Genomic DNA, 6,996 nt, shown 5'->3' with positions numbered 1-6,996 from the left:
CATTGGCAGGGGTGTATTTTGTACACCTGAAACTTATATAATATTGTAAATCAACTATACCTCAATTTAAAAAGATAAAATTTTTTAAAAGAAAAAAAAAGCAATGTTATTAAATTTTCTTTGTTAGAAAGAGAGACTAGCCAATGCCTGGCATTAAAACTATATTAGCACCAAGCTGGATGTTTCTTCATGGAAAAGACTGAAATAGAATTGAACAAGGAAGGGAATTCCCTGGCGATCCAGTTGTTAGGACTCCAGCTTCCACTGCAGGGGACACGGGTTCGATCCCTGGTCAGGGAACTAAGATCCTGTAAGCCCTGGGGCACAGCCCAAAAGAAAAAGAAAAAAAATTGAACAAGGTACAACACTTTAACCAGGTGATCCGGTGATATTTAAAGCTCCAAACTTGTATCATCTAAAATTATACTTTGCATCATACCCACTATTCCAATGACAGGGGAGAACAGAGGTCATGAAGATGGCCTGCCCAAGGGCACAGGAAAATTAATACAGATGTCATTCCCAGCCAAGCTGGAGGTTCTTTGGACATAAGGATGCCTGGAATCTCTCCTAGACGTGCACAACCAAGAGCCCCAGTTCAGCTCTGTTAAGTGGGTTCATATCTTCAGGCGCTGGACATGGAAAGCCCTGAAATGTAAAAGAAGGCTTTTATAAAATTTCATAAAAACTTGAGAAGCAGTCAATGGCCGTTACACAAAATGATTTGCAGAAATTTCAACTATTTTCACCTTCTCCAAACTGCCCTTATGAAAAAGACAGCTATAAACGTGAAGATTTTAGCAACCCTCTTAGGGCTTGTGAACACTGGTAGGTGGCAATCATTGTAGCAGTTAGCCTCAGGAAATGCAATTCTTTTCGCCACTGAAAATGCCTGCAATATTCTCCTTTGGTTTTCAAAATAAATTCAAGTGAGCATCCCTCAAGACAAAGGGAAAGTAACAAATAAAATAAAAATAAAAACATCAGGCTTGGGGGAGTGAAACCAGGAGATGGAGTTTGTTGCTGTGGGAGATGAACCAATTATTTTCCGTCTTACAGGGTCTGTGCCCCTCACCTGAAAAAACAGGGAACTGAAACTAATGGTCTCTACGTAGAGAACAGACTTGTGGTTGCCAAGGGCGGGGGGTGGGGCGGAGGGAGAGGGATAGACTGAGAGTTTGGGGTTAATAGATGCAAACTATCACATTTAGAATGGATAAACAGCAAGGGCCTACCGTACACTGCAGGGAACTATATCCAATCTTCTGCGATAAACAGTAATGGAAAATAATTTTTAAAAAGAATGTCTGTATGTATATAACTGAATCACTTTGCTGTCCAGCAGAAATTAGCACAACCTTGTAAATCAACTATACTTCAATTAAAAAAGAAAACTAATGGCCTCTAATGACTGCCACTTACACCTCACACACACACACGCGCGCGTGCACACGCACACGCACACATACACACACGGGTGTGCGTGCACGAGCTCTAACAGGGCAAACTAGCTGCTCCTCCCACCCACCCAGCCCTTCCCCACATTGTTCTTAGTTAAAGGTTGTCCAACCTCCCAGGAACCCAGACTCCAGACTTGAGGCCTCCAAGTACCTTATCTCCATCCCACCCATCCACATAGCACGCCAAATCTTGCTGACTCTCATTTTGTTATTTCTTTTTGCTTTTATTTATACAATGCTTATTATCTTCCAGAAAAATGAGCTAGGGGTGCTTCAAATATGATCTCTTTAAATCCTTACAACAGTCAGTAATGAGCACCTTTTATATTGCTGCCCAGCACCCACACCTTTTCTTCTGGTAATGGCACCCCGTTTTCTTTTGAGGATCACCCCCACTCTCAGTCCATGAGGTTTAGGAAAGGCCAATACACACCCCCTTCCAATGACCCAGGTCTGACCAGTGAGTGTGTGTATTCCATCCCCCTGGCCATAAGGATTCACTCAGGAATGGGTATGTGAGCTGTGGTGATCCAATTAAAGCCAACCTCATAATTTTTATAAGAACCATTAGGAAAGAGGTACTCTCTTTTCATAGGATTTGCTGAGGGAGTATGATGTAGGCTTGGAGATATTGGCAGCTATCTTGCCACCATGAGGAAAGAAACAGCCTGAATAGAGCCAACAATGAGTCAACAGATAAATCTCCAGTGACTTTACTAGAGCCTCTGGATCCAGCCATACCAGAAATTAAGCCAGTCTCTAGTGAGCATACAACACAAGTAGTTACCTTAGTGGGAGAATGAAAGCAGAAGATCTCAAGTAGAACAGTGAAGCATATGCAACAGCCCTGAGGCAGAAGCATTTTTGTGAAACAGAAAGAAAACCATTGTGGCTGGGGTGCAGAGACCAGGGACAGGCAAGAGTGGAAGAAAATAAGTTCTGAGAGAAAGGTAAGGACCAGACCATCCAGCGTAGGCCAGAGTAAGTATTTAGATATTTATTCTAAAGACAATAGGCAAAGTTTAAAGGAGAGGGTTAATAATCTGATTTGAATTTTGAGAAGTTCACTGGGGCTGCTTGGAGGAGAATGGACTGGGGCAAGGAAGAGAGCAGGGCAGATATTGGAGGGACCATATGGGGACCACTGTAATCATCAGGGGAGATAAAGGGTGGCCTGGAACACGGTGGCACGTGTCCAAACAGCTGCCCTTGGAAAGGCCATAGAGAGGAAGGGAGGCCGGCCACGTGCTCTATCTCTCTAGCTACATGAAGTGAAAACTAATGCAACGGCCAAGGCAAGATTTGCCGCCCCCAGCAGCCCTCCCGAACCACCGAATCGTGGAAAGCTAACACAATCAATAAATCCACAGCTGCTGGGCGAAGAGTGCTGCTGTGCATACATATAGCCACGAAGCAAGGAGCCGGGAGATATGCACCAGTTACATTCAGTTACGACTGAGCTTGCAAGAACTTGGAAGTTGGGCAAACTGTCTGCCAGACAGGACCGCTTGTACCTGTTTGTCTTTTCCTGTTTACACTCTTCAGTGGTTTCTTCTACTGAATGATATTTCCCTTGAGTTAAAAAAAATGGCAGATGTTCATTATGAAGGGGAAAGATTCCTTTTCAGGGGAGAAATTAGACAATATCACCTTGGCCAAGTGATCAAGGTTAACATCATCAATAACAGGACAAATGACACCATTCTGCCTCTTAATGGGACACACCGAGAAGGACACAACGTTGGCCACATTGTTTTTGCCAAAAATGTTTAACTCCAATCTAATCACAAGAAACAATCAAACAAATCCAAACCGACAGACTTAGTACAGACAAATGGCTTGTGCTTTTCAAATACCAATGTTGTGAAAGACAGAAAGAGGGACGGGAACTGTTCTAAATTCCGGGAGACTGAATCAAAAGGACTGCTAAATGTCATGTGTGATCTTTGATTGGATCCTGCTTCCCAGAAAAGCAAGACATTTGGGGGACAACTGGGGAAATTAAAATACTGACTGTATGTTAGACAATGGTGTTGTGTCAATGTTTAACTTCCTGAGGGTGCACACTGTATTGTAATTACGAAGAAAGATGAGGATGTTTTTAGGACTTGGGCACTGCAGCCTTGAAGGATGGAGTGTCATGATGTCTGTACCTGATTCTTAGGGAAAATAATGATAGAGACAGATAGGTAGATAGATAGATAGATAGATAAAGATAGGTAGGTAAGTGGGTAGATAGAAAAGATAAGTGGGTAGGTAGATAAGATAGGTAGGTAGGTAGGTAGGTAACAGATAGATAGATGGCATAAATGTGGCACCATGTCAAAAATGGCTCTATCAGGGTGACAATTATGTGAGTGTTCATTGTACTAATCTATTATTCTTGCATTTCTTTTGCACATTGAAATCTTCAAATTAGAAATTGTGGGAAAAATCAGTAACACTCACGCATATAGGACATAGCCGGTATCCTGCTGTCACTGTGATTAAGTCATCTCCCTGATGGGGAACGCTGGGATCACCATGCACCCTGGTTTGACCAGGACAGACATCATTATTAACAGCACCCCCTGAAAAAATGCTCACCCTAGTTATGTCCAAGATGGTTGCCCAAAGTGGAGAGAAAACATTGCCATCATCTGACTTTTGAGATATCAGCGTGTATCACTCATTCATCCACCAAATGTGTACTGAGCACTTGATGGTGTGCTGAGTACAATGCTGAATAAGGTCAGGAAGTTTCCTGCCCTCATGAAACTGATGGTCTACAGCCGAGTTTGGCAAATTACAGCCCACGAGCCACATCCAGCCTGCTGCCTGTTTTTTAATAACTCGTGAGTGAAGAAAAATTTTACATTCTAAAATGGTTGGAAAAAATCAAAAGGAAAAGGAAATTTTATGACACATGGAAATTAAATGAAATTCAAACTTCAGTGTCCACCAATAAAATTTTATTGACACATAGCCCTGGTCATTCATTTACACATTATCTCTGGCTGCTGTCGTACGCCAGCTGCAGAGTCGTGACAGTGATGGCATGGCCCACAAAGCATAAAATATTTACTCTCTGGCTCTTTGCAAAAGAAGTTTGACGACCCCTGGTCAAAGTTGTGTTTTCAGTGGAGTTCCCAGGGTTGCCAAAAGATGAAGTAAGATAACATGCAAGTGTAACAGTACAGGACCTGGCACTTAAGCTCTCAGTCGATGTGTGTTGGCTAACTGCCTCGATTTACTCATCTGTCAAATGAAGATAATAACTGCACCTAAGGGGTGTGGTGGTGTGTGGATGTAGTCAGAGAATGCAGGTCAAGCCGTTGGCACAGTGCCTGCATCTGGCAATCACTCAACGAACAGCAGCTACTGGCTGTTACACACGCTGACTTGAGCAATGTGCTCGCTATTCACAAGGTGCTTGTCACATTCATTAGCGTAATCTTTTTAATGCTTCATCCTGAAATATTTCAAATGTTCAAAACAATATATAGGACATATAATATAAACATATTATAAAATGTTATAAAATCCATAAAAAAATGTGGAACATATAATCTTATAGTGTAAATACATTATAAAATGTCATAAAATCCAGAAGTATATGGAACATATGCTCCTATCATGTAAACAGGTTATATAATAAGACACACAAATTAATAACATGAAAAAACGGCTCAAATAAGCATCTTGGAAGCCATTGGAACCCCACTTGCCCCTCTCTGTTCTCATCCAGCCTCATCCCTTTCCAACGCCAAAGCAACAACTATCCAGAGAGTGGGGGTTATCGTCCCCATATTTTCCTTCAGAGTTTGACTACAAATGATTTTCTTCTCCAAACATTGTATTACTTGTTTTTGCATGTGGCTGCGCACGCAAAATAAAGGATCTCATCCCGTTCATCTTCTCCCACGATTTGCTTGTCCCTTTGTTACGATTCGTCCATGTTGACATGATCCACTCCTTTCCTATTCTTTCCCTACACATCAATCAGTGTATGGAAAACACCACAATTGATCCCATCCATTCTTCTGTAGAGGGGCATTTGAGGGTCTTCCATTGTTTTGCTCCTACAAACAACCGTTCTTTTATGTCTGTTAGCTCATTTTATTTGCACAGGCAGTATATTATGATTGTCACCCCATTCTCAGTGAGGTTCTGAAAGCTTAAGTTACTTGCCAAAGTCACGTGGGCAAAACGCATGACCTGGTCTTTACTGTCAGCCCGTCCCCATTCTCAGCTCTTTCAGATCAACCTCCTTCCCAGATTGAAGCAATTTCCCACTTATTGACTATAATAAAAGTAAAAGGTTTTTGCTCGACCATTACCTCTTGGAAGGGCTGTGTAAACTCTAATGCAACCCATGAATTTCGTTCACATCATCCCTGCTACGTGCCATCAGCTGGTAAATTCATATAACCCAGGAACAGGCTATGTCAAGGGCCTGCAAGACATTCCCAAGCCCTATAGAGAGAACATACATGTTTATTGGTTGAGCATCTACTATGTGCCAGGTCACCCACTGCCATTAAACTTCTCAACAGCCCTTCACAACAAGGTAGATTTCCTAAAGAGGAATCTACGGATCAAAGGCTTGAACTGACTTGTCCTATAGCCAGAAGGTGACAAAACCAGGAAACAAACTCAAGACTGTGGGATTCCAAAGCCCTGATTTTTCCCACTAAATCAACATGCCTAGAACAGAATGTTCCATCTCCTCCTGGAGTCTAAAACTCAAATGTAATTAACACCTTGTATCAAAACATATATTTTAACTTACCCTTAGCAGAAACTTGATGGTTTATTCTTATATCTAAAGAGAGGAATTAGGACTTCCCTGACGGTCCAGTGGTTAAGAATCCGTGCCTCCACTGCAGAGGGCATGGGTTTGATCCCTGGTAGGGGAACTAAGATCCCACGTGCCATGCAGTGCGGCCAAAAAAATAAATAAATAAAAAATAGAGAGGAATTATGTTGGTTCCAAACAAGGATCTTAGTCCATTTTCAAAAGTGGAAAAGGTATTAAACGCAGTAAATCAATTCACAATAGGCCACTGCTAGAGGCTCATTTGTATGGCCAAAGCTCAGGAGTCTTTTCTGTCCACAACTCAAACCTTTGTTAGATATTTTCTAAAACCTTCATACAAACTAACACTTGAGAGAATCCACCTTTAGAAAGAAGGAAATTGATTTCTGTATGAGAAAAAAAAAAACAGTAATAGGGGAAGCAACCATCAAACATGTATGAATGAAGATGAAAAAAAACTACTTTTTACAAGTCGAGAAATCTATCTGGACCCAGACATCTGTCACCTCCCAAACAGACTTTAATTTTAGAGTTTGCTTCCTTTACATTTTTTTCCCCTTCTCTTCCCATAGTTAGATGGATTTAACATATGCTTGGGATTTCACAGACTCGGTTTTGGTAGGTGCAATGTCTAAGAATATCTGAAGCTGTTTTCAAGACCTTATGGGATGACGTTTGTCTTGTTCTTTGAGAGCCAGTCTTTGGATTTTTCTTACTCTTCATGGCTACTCTTGTGAT

The sequence above is a fragment of the Pseudorca crassidens genome, chromosome 12 (genome assembly GCF_039906515.1).
Source record: "Pseudorca crassidens isolate mPseCra1 chromosome 12, mPseCra1.hap1, whole genome shotgun sequence".
NCBI classification, from domain to species: domain Eukaryota; kingdom Metazoa; phylum Chordata; class Mammalia; order Artiodactyla; family Delphinidae; genus Pseudorca; species Pseudorca crassidens.
The sequence above is the reverse complement of the archived record's forward strand: the minus strand, read 5'-3'. Positions refer to the sequence as shown.